Source organism: Rhinolophus hipposideros (assembly GCF_964194185.1).
Source record: "Rhinolophus hipposideros genome assembly, chromosome: X".
NCBI lineage: Eukaryota > Metazoa > Chordata > Mammalia > Chiroptera > Rhinolophidae > Rhinolophus > Rhinolophus hipposideros.
Window position 1 is genome coordinate 66,999,021 of NC_138046.1, and position 16,127 is coordinate 67,015,147.

The 16,127-nt window shown below is 35.1% G+C and overlaps 1 pseudogene across 1 annotated transcript; it reads left to right on the forward strand.

Annotated features, from left to right (window-relative positions):
- Positions 1-12,768: 12,768 nt before the first annotated feature.
- Positions 12,769-14,456, forward strand: LOC308495040 (60 kDa heat shock protein, mitochondrial-like; annotated as a pseudogene). The gene has a single exon. The product of its transcript is annotated as a 60 kDa heat shock protein, mitochondrial-like (transcript).
- Positions 14,457-16,127: the final 1,671 nt, after the last annotated feature.

The following is a 16,127-nucleotide window of genomic DNA, read 5'->3' on the forward strand; positions in this document are numbered from 1 at the left end:
AGGACTAGCCCTGAATGGCCTCCCCTGAGTCAACTGGCTCCGTAAAACAATGATGATTCTTCTCAGGATCCACCTTCACTACTTCTCTTTGCTTTTAGACTTTTAACTAGACTCAAGTTCCAGCCGGATCCCAAAGCTGAGAAACAAAGTGTGACCTATGATAATATGTGCAACATTCCAAAAGATCTACTTGAATTTTCTAATTTATACAGACGAAAATTTTGGGAACATGTGTGGGAATGGATACTAAGGAAGTGGAATAATGATGGAAGAAACATAAAATTGCATCAGCCCAAATTTATTAATATGGGCTCACTAAGTAGAGAATCTGCATTTACTATTGCATCTTGGGGAGTTAGGGCTCTAATAGTTTGTTCAGTTGTTTAGCCAAACATGGATCAAAAGATGTCCCACTGTGAGTGAATTGAATATGCCCACTTCTCAGGTTTTATGCAAAGGGCAGGATTTAGAGGCTTAGGGAGATTGGAATCTTAGATTTGTTTTGTCATTTAAGACCTCACACACAGTGAGAGGGTACAAAACATAAGTTTTACCAATACTTTCAGAAATACATTTGTGAAGATAATCCCACCATTTTTGAAGAGCCCAGTGATTGCTTTTCTCTGTAGGCCAGACCTTTACAGAGAGAATACAGCTACTCAATAAAAAACCTAAAAGCAATGGAAGTAAGTGGATCCTGGGATGCCATGGGTCAGTGGCTGCATTCAGCCACCACAGGCAAGTTACACTAGATGCAGTTACCATGCTGGACAACCAAGTCAAAGCAGCAAGCAGAATAGTCTTGACTTGCACGGGCCTATGGTGTTGGCTAGTTAGTCATGGTGTTCCTAGAAGTGCAATAGATAGAAGTGTACTAAATTCTTACTTGAACTGTATAAGCAGAAGAAGATCTGTAGAAGAAGAAAATCTGTCTCAAATCTTAGAAAGAGAGAGTTATGGCCCCTCCATCAATTTCCAGACTTGAGCCAATTTATAGACCCAGAACAACCTTGAATGAAAATGAAGTCAGTTACCTTTGAGAAAGGACCCCAGAACAGGGCTGAAAATTTATACTGCTCGTCTTTCTCCCAGCCTGGCCCAAAGGGACACACAGCCTTCTACCAGGGCAACTATACATAGCAGAAAAGCAAATAATCAGAACTTTTGGGAAATGCTGACCCTGATTCTGAATTGGCACTGATTCCAGAAGATTCAAAGGTCTCTGCTCTGCCATTTAGACCATATGATCTACCAGATCCAGTGGTAGATACCGTGTTTCCCTGAAAATGAAACCAGGTCTTATACTAATTTTTGCTCCGAAAGACACATTAGGGTTTATGTTCAGGGGATGGTCATCCTGAAAAATTATGCTAGGGCTTATTTTCCGGTTAGGTCTTATTTTTGGGGAAACATGGTAGAGATGTTGTTTAGAGCTATTGGTTGGTCTCTACATGTGAATTGCTGCTGAGGCCTTTTGGAGCAAGGCCTTGCCATCATCTGCAGGTAACTATAGTAGTCCCTCCTTATCCTCAGCTTAACTCTCTAATTTCAGTTATCAATGGTCAACTGTTGTATTAAAATACTAAATAAAACATTTCAGAAATAAGCAATTCCTAAGTTTTAAATTGTGTGTAAATATCTATGTAGATATGAAACTACATTTTTAATAAAAGCAAGTAAATGGTAGAATGATAAATATGAGATTTAGGAAAGTGGCCATATCTTTTGGAGGAAGCAAAGTGATGTTGAGGTTGCCTATAGGTAGATGAAAGATATGGTTAGTATTTTACATCTCATGTTTGTAGTGGATTCACAGGTTTTCATTTTATTAGAACTAAATATATAGAGAGATAGTTGATAGATACATACATATATACATAGATATATAGATAGATGTAAAATAAATTAAAAAAATACAGAGATCAATGAGAGAGTAGCAGCAACAATAAAGTATAATTATTCCAATTCTGTACAACTTACATCAATCAACAAATAACTACAGTGAGATATTAGCCATACATTGGATCACCAGGGCAAAGACTGAACTATAAAGTCTATTTCTCCAGATTTTTCATGGATCTCTTATAAAGAGAGAAAGAGAGACAGAGAGAGAAATATCATTGCAATATTAAAATCATAAAAATATTAAGAAATTAAGAGGCAAGTTTTCAAAGCTTGAGTGGAAGCAAAGTAGGTTTTCCAGGTATGTACTGAATACAAGAGTAAGCTCTAAGGATTTCTGGAGATAAATTTGGAGCTATTAATAACCAGGTGGGAAGTAGAATAGTATTTCCCGGAAATGAATTAGAGAGCATTTAGTAGCTAGAGATTCTTTGGGAAAAGGAGAACAGCTGTGGGGTGTTGCAAGAAAAAAATTGACTCAATCATCACAGCAGACTTTCCCCCAGAAAGGTTTTGTTTTTGCTGCTGTTGAGGAAAGTTAAGCCAGAGGAACCAAAGAAAACCTGGGCTGCTGTGTACAATCACTGAATCAAATCAGACACAATGTTCACCTGAGATAGATCCAGGAATTTATGAGACTGCAAATTTCAAAAAATTATTCTAGCCTGTATATTCTCCCTATTCCTCCTTATCCTTTTGCCTAATTGATGAGAGTGGGGCAGTTGAGAGGGAGTTAGTCTGATCAGTTCCTAAAAAAGAAACTTAAGACTGTTTAAGTGCCTGTGATACATATGGTACAAGGTCTGACAATGAAGTTTGCTATCTTGTTATAAAAATGTTGCTAACCTTTTTTGATATCAGAGGGATTATTCATTACGAATTTGTACCAACTGGACAAACAGTTAACCAAGTTTACTATTTGGAAGTGCTGAAAAGGCTGCATGAAAAAGTTAGGTGACCTGAACTTTTCACCAACAATTCATGGCTTTTGCATCACGACAATGCACCAGCTCACAGGGCACTGTGTGAGAGGGAGTTTTTAGCCAGTAAACAAATAACTATATTGGAACACTCTCCCTACTCACCTGATCTGGCCCTGAATGACTTCTTTCTTTACCCAAAGGAAAGGAAATATCAAAAAGAAGACATGTTGATGACATTCAGGACATCAAATTTACTACGACGACAGCTCTGATGGCCATTCCGGAAGAAGAGTTCCAAAATTTCTTCGAAGGGTGGACTAGTCACTGGCATCGGTGCATAGCTTCCCAAGGGGAGTACATCAAAGGTGACCATATTAGTGATATTCAGCAATCAGGTATGCAGCTCTTTTTCTAGGATGAGTTCACAAACTTAATTGTCCAACCTCATACTACTGCCGGAAGTCGCATAAGAAAAATCGAAGGATTGAAGTCTGTGAGGAAGATCTGAGATTTATCTATTATACTATTGAACTCAACTCACTGGAAGTCTGACTTAAAAATTATTACCTCAGTAACATCTAGAAATAATTCAATTTCAGGTCCTCTGGAATATACAGCAATTTGTAATACCAATAAAAGAGTAAAAGAGAATAACCTCTTAGCAAAAAGCTAGAAAGAATACAAAGATGCAGAGACTAGCTAATTCTGCATATAGTCAGTCATTATTTTTATCTTTGAGTGCTAGGTATACATCGTGTTTCCCCGAAAATAAGACCTAGCCGGACAATCAGCTCTAATGTGTCTTTTGGAGCAAAAAATAATATAAGACCTGATATTATATTATATTATATTATGTTATATTATATTATAGACCTGGTCTTATAGTTCAGTAAAATAAGACTGGGTCTTATATTAATTTTTACTCCAAAAGACTCATTAGAGCTGATTGTCCGGCTAGGTCTTATTTTCAGGGAAACATGGTAGTACGTGGGAGCTTTAAATATTCATTAAATAATTCGATCTTTGGGGTTTAGTCACAGAGTTAAACAAAGAAAGACTCATTTGTCTTTATATTTGCCCTACTTTTAAGAATACTGTAACGATGACCCTATATCTTCTATTTTGAGATTTAAACCTCTGATGTAATTCCATTTGACAGTGGTTTGGCTTGGGCCTTTTTGAAAGTTGTTTTTTTTTTTTTTTTTTTCCTTTCTTTGCTTCCCTCCTCTCAGCCAAACCTTGACAGCTCTGTTCACTGTACATTTACTATGAATACCAGTTTCAATGGTTCTGTTGGCCCAGTGACTGGGAGAGGTTTTTTCATCTGTATGGAATCCACTTCTGCCATGGAGGCAAATCAGCCTCTGGGAAGCATTTTTTCCTGGAGTTGCCTGACCAAAATCTCCTTCCTTTGTTCTGCCTCTCCTTATATGCCTATAAAACCTTTGGGTGACATCAAGAGAGGAAAGGCAGTCTTTGTGGCAAGGAGTCCACTGCCTTCCCTTAATGCTGGCATTTTGAAATAAACCTGCTTTTCTTTCCACCAACCTCACCTTTTTAGTTTTGTATTTCATGCAGCGAGCAGCCAGACCTTTTGCATGGTAACAATCGGATTTTTTCAAACTTGTCATTCCTTCCCTTTCCCCTAGCTTCTAGATAATGAGACACACAATTCAACATGGGAGCCCACATTCTAATTATTAGTCTAAGTGATCATGTCTCCTTCTTTGGCAGAATACTCATAACTTCTTGTAACTGGAATGTCTACATTCTAATTTCAGATGGCCAGTTTAATTATCTAAACTCACCCTTACTAGTTTGAAGTGTGGATATGCCTTAAACAGAACAGTGTCTGTTTATACAAAACATATTTTTCATTAAATTGAAGTAATTTTTAGGTGTAACTTACTAATGTAGCTATTAAGCATGACTAAGAAGGCCCTCAAGCTTTTAACTTAGGAAATTACATCTCTGGAAGCAAAAGAAAATTCCCCTCTGACCTTTCCCTTTGCTGATTGCCTATAGTGAATACTGCATAAACTTTAGAAGTGTTTATTTTGTCACAAGTTATTAAGGATGGTTACATCATCGTATTTGCTGTAAGAAGTGTGTTTTTCAAATCCTGTTGTGCCCTAGGCACTTGGATTACTTAGAGTGCATGAGTCAGAGCCTTTACATTTGTGCTGTGACTAAAAAGTCCCTAAGTGACATTCAGAGGGATGACCAAATCTAGATTTACTTGGTTGTATAAGCAGAGATTGGCTTGAGAGTTTTACATTGGGACAGAAGGCTGAGAAGTACTTACTTGAAACCTGGCACATTTTGTTCTTCAGGAGCTCTGAATGGTATAAAAAATTGGCAGCAGTTTCATAATCTTCAGCATGAACTCATGACCTAGAAGCACTCTCTGAAATGGCTTTTTCTCTTGGCATTTTCTAGACCATCAATTTAGCACGGAAGGATCAGGGCAATAAGTTGTCAATTAACCTGACAAAATCATAGGCAATGTTTCATGTGGTTCTGATTTTAATAATGTACAGGTAATTTCCCTCAACGCCTCAAAAAAGAATGTCAAGTCTTCCTTATTTTCTGCTTCCCTCAAAGGCATAATCTATCCAAGCTGACGGATTAAGAAAACAGAAAACAAAAATACAGAAAAGGACTAGATATATTTTTGTACTCTTCCAAATATTTTTTAAATCACCCTGCTAGCTTTTCTGAGTTGGCCATTGTATTAATTTTATATTACTGTTCAACAAGCTAACAAATATGTGACAGTTTAAAACAAGACCTAATAGTCTTGTTTACTAATAGTTCAGTAAGTCAGAATTTAAGACACAGCATATCTGGGTGATGTCTGCTCAATCTCACAAGATTGAAATCAAGATGTTGGCAGAGTTGTGATCCGGGCTGGAAGCTTTGGGGAATATCTGTTTCTAGGATCATTCATGTTGTTGGCAGAATTCAGTTTCTTGTGGTTGTAGGACCAAAGTTCCCATTTTCTGGCTGCTATGTACTACTAGAGGACAGCTCTCAGATCCTAGAGGCTACCCTCAGGTCCTTGTATCTGGCCCCTCCACCTTCAAAGAGAGCAATGGGCAAAATCCTCATACATTCACTCTCTCAAGTTCTGCTTCCACCCTGAGAAAACTCTTTGATTTTCAAGGGTTCATGTGATTAGATTGGGTCATTAGAATAACTCAGTCATTAATTAGTAATCTTAATTGCACTTGCCATATCTATTTTGCCATGTAAAGTAACGTAATCACAGGCCGATAATCATATTCACAGTTTAGGAGATTGGGGTGGGATTGTTAGAGAATGATTTTGGAATTCTGCTTACCACAGCCATCCACATTAGTTCTGGATGATTGCCGTTAGACAAGATTCATTTGCTGCATAGCTAATTGTGATCACTTCTTTATTTGGCAAGTAATATACTCTGTCTTAAAAATGCAACACTATTTGGCGAAGAGTTCTTTAATATCTAGAGTGTGGTGAATAATTTTCAAAGTTTTTTTTTTTTTTTTTGCATAACAACCAAAGTATAAACATATCACATCCTAATACTGTCTCTGCTCTAATTTTGGTTTCTGATCTCCTTCAATGCTTTATATGAGCACTTTATTATGATATTTAAAATTATTTATAACCTGTTTCAGTGAAAAACAATCTGTTTAAAATGAAGTAAAAATACGGACACATCACATATTTTTGTAAACCTACCATCAGTATGATTAAAAATTATATACGAGAATATATAAATGCATTTTAATGAATTTAATTTACAAGAATGTTACCTATGTATGTGCAATGTACTTTTATGCTTTTTCAACTGCAAACATTAAGGCAAGAATATATATATTTCTGATATGTATTCTTATTTGAACATGTCAGTCATAAACATGGGAAATATTTTGTTCCATAGTATACATTTCCTGATGTGTCCGTCTTTCCTCACACCACCAAAGTAATAGACACACAAATGACTAGGTAAACCCCCCAAAATTTTATGACATACGAGATTCACAGTGGTGAATAATAATAATAATAGTGCATCTATAAAAAATTGGAAGTACTACGAATCACCAAAGAAATGTTCTCATGTATATTTGGGATACTTTTTTACTAAAAATTATATTTTCCTTATCTGGAATTCAAATTTGAGTGTCCTGTATTTTATCTGGAAACCTTAAATGAAAAGACTCAGCAAAATAATGCTAGCAACATCACATATGATCTTCCCTCCTAACATTCTTCCATGCCAAACATATGTTTTGAAGGCTGAAAAGCTTTATAATGGCACAGGTCTAGGTGAGTCCATAAGAATATCTGTTATTGCAAATGGAGTTTTAATTTCCTACATAGCAGAAAAAAATACTGGATAAAAAAATAACTGTGGAATACTAAATTTAGAAAGAATGGACACCTTTATGTGTAATAAATTGTACAATTTAAAACACCCCAAAAATATAAGTGAATATTTGATTCAACCAATTTACAATACTAATTTGGCTATCATACTTTTTTTCAAAATAGTTATTACAATAGCAAACTTTCCCTGCAAAATTGGCAATCCTTATCATAACCCCAAATAATACTGTGAATAACCCTAATCCTTCAATGTATTTATTATCTCTTCAAGTAGTTTGAAATATCTTGAAGACGGGGGACTAGGTATTATACATCATTTTATATCTCCATACTCAATTTTCAAATGGCAGGGCCAGTTTTCAAATCTGTATATTCTGTTTACAGAGTCTGAGCTCTTAACCACTGCTCTATAGTATCTCACATAACAATGGTTGGCAACATTTTCAGCCAATTTTATCCTTCTTTCATATATTTTTCTGTCCTTAAGTTAAGTGAACCAGTTTGCGAATGGCTGGTAGTGCCCTTGCATTTATTTAAAGCAGTGTATTGGCCAACCATTAACCATTGCCTATTAGGCTATTATGCTTAATTGAAATATTCTGAAAGGCCTTTGTGATTCTTTTAAATCAGACTTTGAATAATCACGCTTTGCTCATTCTGAAACAGTAATATTTTGGAGAGTTTAGACACACTCATGTGAATCCAAAGCTGAACAGCTATACTAGTTTGATACTAATTACAGCTTCAGCTTGAGCAATGATACGGACACATTTTTCTTCCTGTTTGATTTGAAGAAATCACTTTGAATAATTTAGTCATATATACAGAGGGTGCCAAAAAATGTATACATATTTTAAGAAAGGAAAAATCTTAAAATTGTTATACTCAATATATAACAATAACAAAAGATGAATACAAGTCACATTTGACTTCTGCAATTACAAGAGGTGTTCAAAGTAATTACCATTAGCATAATTTTAATACAGATTTTTCCTTTCTTAAAATGTGTATACATTTTTTGTCACCCCCGGTATATATATACCGTGGGGGTGCCAAAAATGTATACAAGTGGACCCTTTGGTCAATGTTGTTCAAGCAGTAGTTCGCTGTAATCAGAAGTGTCTGGACGCTGATGGTAACCACTTTGAGCACCTTTTATAATTGCAGAAGTCAAATGTGACTTGTATTCATTTTTGTTATTGGTATATATTGAGTATTACAATTTTAATACAGTTTTCCTTTCTTAGAATGTGTATACATTTTTTGACACCCTCTATATATTAATGAAATCTTGCTATTTGAAACAATATCCATAGACCTTGAGGGCATTATGCCTAGTGAAATAAGCTAGAGAAAGACAAATGCTGTATAATCTTTCTTATATGTAGAATTAAAAAAATAAGCTCATAGATACAGAAACAGAGGCAGGAGGTGGAGGTGGGAAAAATGGGTGCAGGGTATCAAGATGTGAAAAACTGAAAATCATTTAATAAGCATGAATTAGTGATATATTTAACAAAATGTATGCAAGGTCTGTATATGGAAAATACAAAACATTGCTGAGAAAAATTAAGTAATATCTAAATAAATGGAGAGATATACAGTGTTCATGAAATAGAAGGCTTTATATTGAGAAAGAACAGAATTTGATTTACCATCTAAGCAGTGGCAAGTTTTAGCAAATATTTTCTCTCTGATTTTTCATTCTGGAGGGAGAACATAATCCACATTGGTACAAATAAAGAGAACTTCAGGAGAAGTTTCCTAGTTCAAGCTTGAGGAGAAAGAAATGGGATTTTCTTGTAGTAATAGGGGTGGCAGAAATGGGCCCACATGAACCAAAAACTGAGAAAATGCAACTTTTCTTTCCAACTAGAGAGCTGTGTTTCCAAGAGAGTGATTTAAATACCCATTGCTTGGCTCTGGATACAAGAATCATTGCAGAAACTGTGTTACAGAGCAGGGTAAATAAAGACCCACCTTTCCAGCTAGAGGACTTAAAACAGAAGCCAAATGGAACCCCAAAGTAGTGGGGAGAGCATGAAGAAGAAGGAACTCAGGAAAACAACCCTCTCAATTTGTTTGCGATCTTCTAGCTCACTCTTGAGCTGCCTTTGCAGGGATTGATCCTAAACATTATAGCAAAGAGTTTGAGAATTGAACTAAGAAATAGGCCACTGCCCAAACTGTCCACTAGGGGAAGCACACGCGGGACAGATCTAAACAACTCTGACAAGCTTTGAAAACAAAACTGACATTAAAACCACACCAATGTTTGGGGATTTTGTTGGGTGTCCGATGGACATGTGTCCTGTTTGGGAGACCACCTCAGGGATGCTGTGGATGCCTGGTCATGGCATTGTACACCAGAGGCTGGACATGAATGAATGCCAACTATAATTCTATGTGTATAATGTGATGGCTCGGTGTGAGGTCGGGGTGGTGGTGGATGGGGGAAGGGGGATCCACGGGGTGAGGGATGTAAAAATAAAATAAAATAAAATAAAACTATAAAAAAAGAAAAAACCACCACACCAATGGAAGTCTAGTTGGAACTTTCTGCATCAACACAACTGGGCCCATTGCCTGCTAAAACAAAAATATCAACATTTATAAGATTTCAATAAAAAATATCTTGGCATACAAAGAATCAGAAAAATCTCAAGGTATTGGAAAAAGACAATCTGCAACAGATGCCAACATCAAGAGGACATAGATGTTGGAATTAGTTACTTTAATTCTTTGTTAAATATTATTAAAATATTCCTGCAAGTAAGGGGAAACACTTTTTAAAAGAATGGGAAGACAAAATGTCTCAGCAAAGAAATAAAAGATATAAAGGGGAACCGATATAAATTTTCAAACTGAAAAAATACAATTAGGAAAAACAACAAACTCTCACTGGATAAGCTCAATACCACAATGGAGGTGACAAAGGGAAGAATCTGTAAACTTAAAAACAGAGAAATAGAAATTATCCAATCTAAATAACAAAGAGAAGAAAACATTTTAAAAAATGAACAGAGCCTCAGAGACCTTGGGACAATACTGAAAGACACTATTTGTGTCATCAGAGACTCAGAAGGGGAGGAGAAAGAGCAAAGTGCATAAAAAAGTTTAAAGACATAATGATTAAATATTTCTCAAATTTGGTGAAGAACAGACTTAGAGGTTCAAGAAGCTCAGTGAATCTCAAGCAGGATAAACTCAAACATTATAATCAAACTGCTGAAAACTAAAGACAGAGAAAATGTTGAAAGCCCTCAGATGTAAAACGATAAGGAAGATAATGTGAGTGACTGTGAGTTTCTTATCAGAAACCATGGAGTCCAGAATAACGTAGAATTACTTACTTATAACTAGAACTTAAACATCTCTTACAACTCAATAAGAAGACAATTCAATAAAAAAAGGGAAAAAGATTTAAACATGTTTCTAAAAAGCAAAACAAATGTCCAAAATCACAGGAAAATGTGCTTAACATGAAAAGATGTTATTGCAAATTAAAATTACAAGGGCATACTAATATACACCCTTTGGAATAGGTAACATTTAAAAAAAGCAGACAATATAACAAGTAGTAGCAATGATGAGGAGAAACTGGAACTCTCATACATTGCTTGTAGAACTGTAAAATGTTACAACCACCTTAGAAAACAGATTGACAGTTTCTTAGCCATACACTTAACTCTTAGTATTGGCATAATATAGTAACTTAAATTTACCTTTTAAGACAAGGACTAGCAAACTGTAGTCCATGAGTTAAAGCTGGCCCACAGCCAGTTTTAGTATGGCCAATGAGCTAAGAATAGTTGTTACATTTTAAAGGGTCATAACCAAAAAATGAATAATATGCTTAAGAGACTATGCAAAGCCTAAAATATTTAATATCTGGCCCTTTACAGAAAAAGTTTGTCAACCCTATGGAAAATCAGTGGCTTTCAAACTTTTTGGATCATAATCCACAGATATATGTCCATCCCAATACCTTCATTAATTTATCTACCTTTCTACCTATAAAAATACCATATTTACAAGATTTTTATTACATATAAAATTTTAAAATGATGTAAATTGTCACATCAAGCACCTAAAAGGTAGTGGGGGAAAGATAAAACTGTAAAGATATTATATGATATCTAAGATAAGCTGTTATCAGATTAAAATAAGATGTAACAAATACAAGATATTTTAAGTAAGCTCCATGGTAACCACAAAGGAAAAACCTGTAGCAAATGCATAAAAGATTATGATAAAAGAGTCAAAGCATATGGATACAAAAAAGTTATCAAATCACAAAGACAGCAAGAAAGGAATCAAGGACAAAGAATCTATAATACAGTCAGAAAAAATATAATGAAATGTCAATAGTAAGTCCTTACCTGTCAATAATCACTTTGTATGTAAATGTATACATTCTATCAAAAAAACAAGACATTTGTGAATGGAAGAAACATAAGGTCCAATATGAGTTGCCTATAGGAAGATAACTTAAGCTTTAAGGACACACATACACTGAGACTGAAGGCATAGAAAAAAATATTTCAAGCAAAGTAAGCAAGAGTAGCTATTTCTCATTCAGAAAAAAATAGACCTTAAATCAAAAATGGCAACATAGACAGAAGGTCATTATGTAATGATATGGAGGTCAATTCATCAAGAATTTATAATAATCATAAATATATAAGCACCCAACATCAGAGTACCTAAATATATTAAATAAACACTGATAGATTTGAAGAAATTAATAGACAACAATATAATGATAGTGACTTTAGTATCTCACTTTCAACAACGGATACGTCAAGACAGAGAATAAATAAGGAAACAGCAGATTTGAACAACATTATAAAATAGACCTAATAGATATGTACAGAATAATCCATCCAACACCAGTAAAATACACAGTCTTCCTAATCATACGTGGAACATTTTTTAAGCATAGATCATATGTTAAGCTGCAAATTCAAGATAGAGATTATACGAAGTGTCCTTTCAGAACACAGAGGTTAAAGAAAAACTAGAAATCAGTTAAGAGGAGGAAAGCTGGACTCATCACAAGTACAAGGAAATTAAAAAATACAATACTAAAGAAACAATGGATCAAAGAAGAAATTGATGGGAAAAACATATCTTGAGTCAAACAGAAATGGAGACACAGCATGCCAAATTTATGGGATACAACAAAAGCAATTCTAATAGGGAAATTTATAACAATAAATGCATACATCAAGAAAAAAAGAAAAATCTCAAATAAGCCACTTAACTTTACCCAACCAGGAACCAGAAAAAGAAGAAAAAACTAAGCCCAAAGTTAGCAAAAGTATGAAAATAGTAAAGATTAGAGCAAAAGTACATGAAATAAAGAAAAAGAAAATAATAGAAAAGAGTAACAAAACTGAAAGTTGGTTCTTTGAAAAGATAAACAAAACTGGCCAACCTCCAGCTAGATTAACCAAGGAAAAAGAGAGAGGAAGCAAAGAAATAAACCTATAAAACTAAGAACGGCCCTCCCTCATCACCAAGAGCCTGCCTCACCACTCACATGCCCTGCCATTGCCCTGCAGAAATGTTTCAATTACATGAAGTGCTTTGTCAGACAAGGTCAAGTGCCCAGTCATCGGTCCCTCATCTCGCTTGGGCTTATGCCAAAGATGTAAAATTTGGGGCAGATGTCCGAGACTTAATGCATCAAGGTGTAGACCTTTTAGCCAATTCTGTAGCTGTTACTATAGGGCCAAAGGGAAGAACAGTAATTATTGAACAGCGTTGGGAAGTCCCAAAGTAAGAAAAGATGGTGTGACCATCGCAAAGTTCATTGACTTTAAAAGATAAACATAAAAATATAGGCACTAAACTTGTTCAAGATTTTGCCAATAATACAAATGAAGAGACTGGGTATGGCATACTCAATTGCCAAGAAGGCTTTGAGAAGATTAGCAAAGGTGACAGTCCAGTGGCAACCAGAAGTGTGATGTTAGCTCATGTTGATGCTGTAATTGCTGAATTTAAGAAGCAGTCTAAACCCATGACAATCCTGAAGAAATTGCTCAGTTTACTACAATTTGTACAAATGGAGACAAAGAAATTGACAACATCATTTATGATACAATGAAAGAGGTTGGAAGAAAGGGTGTCATTATGTAAAGTATGGACAAACTGAATGATGAATTAGAAATTATTGAAGGCAAGAAGTTTGATCAAGGTTATACTTCTCCATACTTTATTAATACATGAAAAGTTCAGAAATTTGAATTCCAATATGCCTATGTTCTACTGAGTAAAAAGAAAATTTCCAGTGTCCAGTCCATTGTACCGGCTCTTGAAATTGCCACAGCTCACTGTAAGCTCTTGGTCATAATTGCTGCAGATGTTAATGGAGAAGCTCAAAGTACACTTCCTTTGAATAGGCTAAAAGTTGGTCTTCAGCTTGCAGCAGGCAAAGCTCCAGCTTTGGTGACAATAGAAAGAACCAAATTAAAGACTTGGCTATTGCTACAGTGGTGGTGCAGTGTTTGGAGGAGAAGAATTGACTCAAAATCTTGAAGATATTCAGCCTCATGATTTAGGGAAAGTTGGAGAGGTCATTGTGACCAAAGATGATGCCGTGCTCTTGGAAGGAAAAGGTGACAATCTCAAATTGAAAAACATATTCAAGAAATCATTGAGCATTTAGTTATCACAGCTAGTGAATATGAAAAGGAAAAACTAAATGAATGTCTGGCTACACTCTCAGATGGAGTAGCTGTGCTGAAGGTTGGTGGGACTAGTGATCTTGAAGTGAATGAAAAGAAAGAGTAACAAATCCCCTAATGCTACACAAGCTGCTGTTGAAGAAGGCATTGTTCTGGGAGGCGGTTGTGCTCTGCTTCGGTGCATTCCAATCTTGGACTCATTAACTCCAGCTAATAAAGATAAAAAAATGGTATAGAAATTATTAAAACAAATAGTCAAAATTCCTGCAATGACCATTGATAAAAATGAAGGTGTTGAGGGATTATTGATAGTTGAAAAATTATGCAAAGTTCGTCAGAAGTTGGTTATGATGCTATGCTTGGAGATTTTGTGAATATGGTGGAAAACAGAATGAGTATTCCAACTAAGTTTGTGAGGACTGCTTTATTGAATGCTGCTGGGATGGCCTTTCTCTTAACTACAGCAGACGTTGTAGTCACAGAAATTCCTAAAGAAGAGAAAGACCCTGGAATGGGTGGAATATGTGGAATGGGAGGTGGTATGGGAGGTGGCATGCTCTAATTCCTAGAATAGTGCTTTACCATTATTAATGACAACGGTGAAAAGAAGCTCAAGGCGGTGATCCTGGCCTATAACTTGAGAGAGATCAGTTGAAGGAAATGACTCAAGAAAGACTGGCTGGTGTTTAAGAAAACCACTATAACCATCAGTTACTGGCTTCAGTTGACAACACATAATGGTTTACCACTGTCATTGCCCATGTCTACATATAATTTATCTAGTATTTTTGAATAGGTACATTTGTATATTCCTGATAACTAAGTTCAAGAGCTATGTACCAATGTACTGCTTTCAATTTAAGTCACTGAGGCATTTTTACCACTATTCTGTTAAAATCAGGAGTTTAGTGTTTGCCATCACCCAATAAAAAGTTAAGAAACAGCCTTTCTGTGGAGAATAAGAATAACTGTGTACAAATAGAGAAATATTCACTTATGTGACAACCCTTTGTGCAATAAAAATGTGTTATGGATAAAGTTAAAAAAAACAAAGAACAGATATTACAACTGATAACACAGAAATAAAAATGATCATAAGAGACTACTATCGATAATTATACACCAACAAATTACACAACCATTGAAGAAATGGATGCATTGCTAGAAAAATACAACCTATCAAAACTGAACCATGAAAAAATAGAGAATCTGGTCAGACCAATAACAAGTAAAGAGATTGAGTCAGTAATTAAAAATTTCTCAAAAAAGAAAAGTCCAGGACCAGATAATTTTACTGGTAAATTCTACTAAACATTTACAGAAGAATTAACACAAATCCCTCTTTAATCTTTCAAACAAATGGAAAAGGAGGGAAAACTTCCAAACTCATTTTATAAGGCCAGCATTACCCAGAAACTAAGGCCACTTTAAGGACACGACAGGCATATCTCATGTTAATGTCCCCTCCTTCATTGTGCTTTGCAGATATTGAGTCTTCTACAAATTGAAGATTTATGCAATCATGAACAAAAGCATTATGACTTGCTGAAGGCTCAAATGATGGTTAGCATTTTTAGCAAAAAAGTATTTTTTAATTAATGTGTATACATTTTTTAGACATGATACATATTGCATATTTAATAGGCTAGAGTATAGTGTAAACATATTTTTTATATGCATTAAGAAACCCCCCCACAAAACATCGTTGAGTCACTTTATTGTGGTGGTCTGGCATTGAATCCACAATATCTCTGAGGTACATTTGTATATGAAAAGAAACGTATCAGCCAATATCCTTAATAAGTATAGATGCAAATTTTTTCAACAAATTACTAGAAAACTTAATTCGATAGTATGCTAAAAGGATTATATACTGGGATCAAGGGGTATTCATCCCTGGGTTGCAAGGATGGTTCATGATAATACAAATCAACAAATGTGATACATCACATTAATAGAATGAAAGATAAAAATAATATAGTCGTCTAAATAGTTGCAGAAAAAGCATTTGACAAAATTCAAAATCCACTATGATAAAAAATTGTTTATAGGTGGAACATATCTCAACATGAATAAACACCATTGGTGACAAGCAGAGACCTACCATACTCTAGTGAAAGTTTGAAAATTTTTCCACTAAGGTCAGAAACAGGCCAAGGGTATATACATCTCACTCCTATTCAACCTAGGATTGGAAGTAATAGCTAGAGCAATGTCAATAATAATAATAATA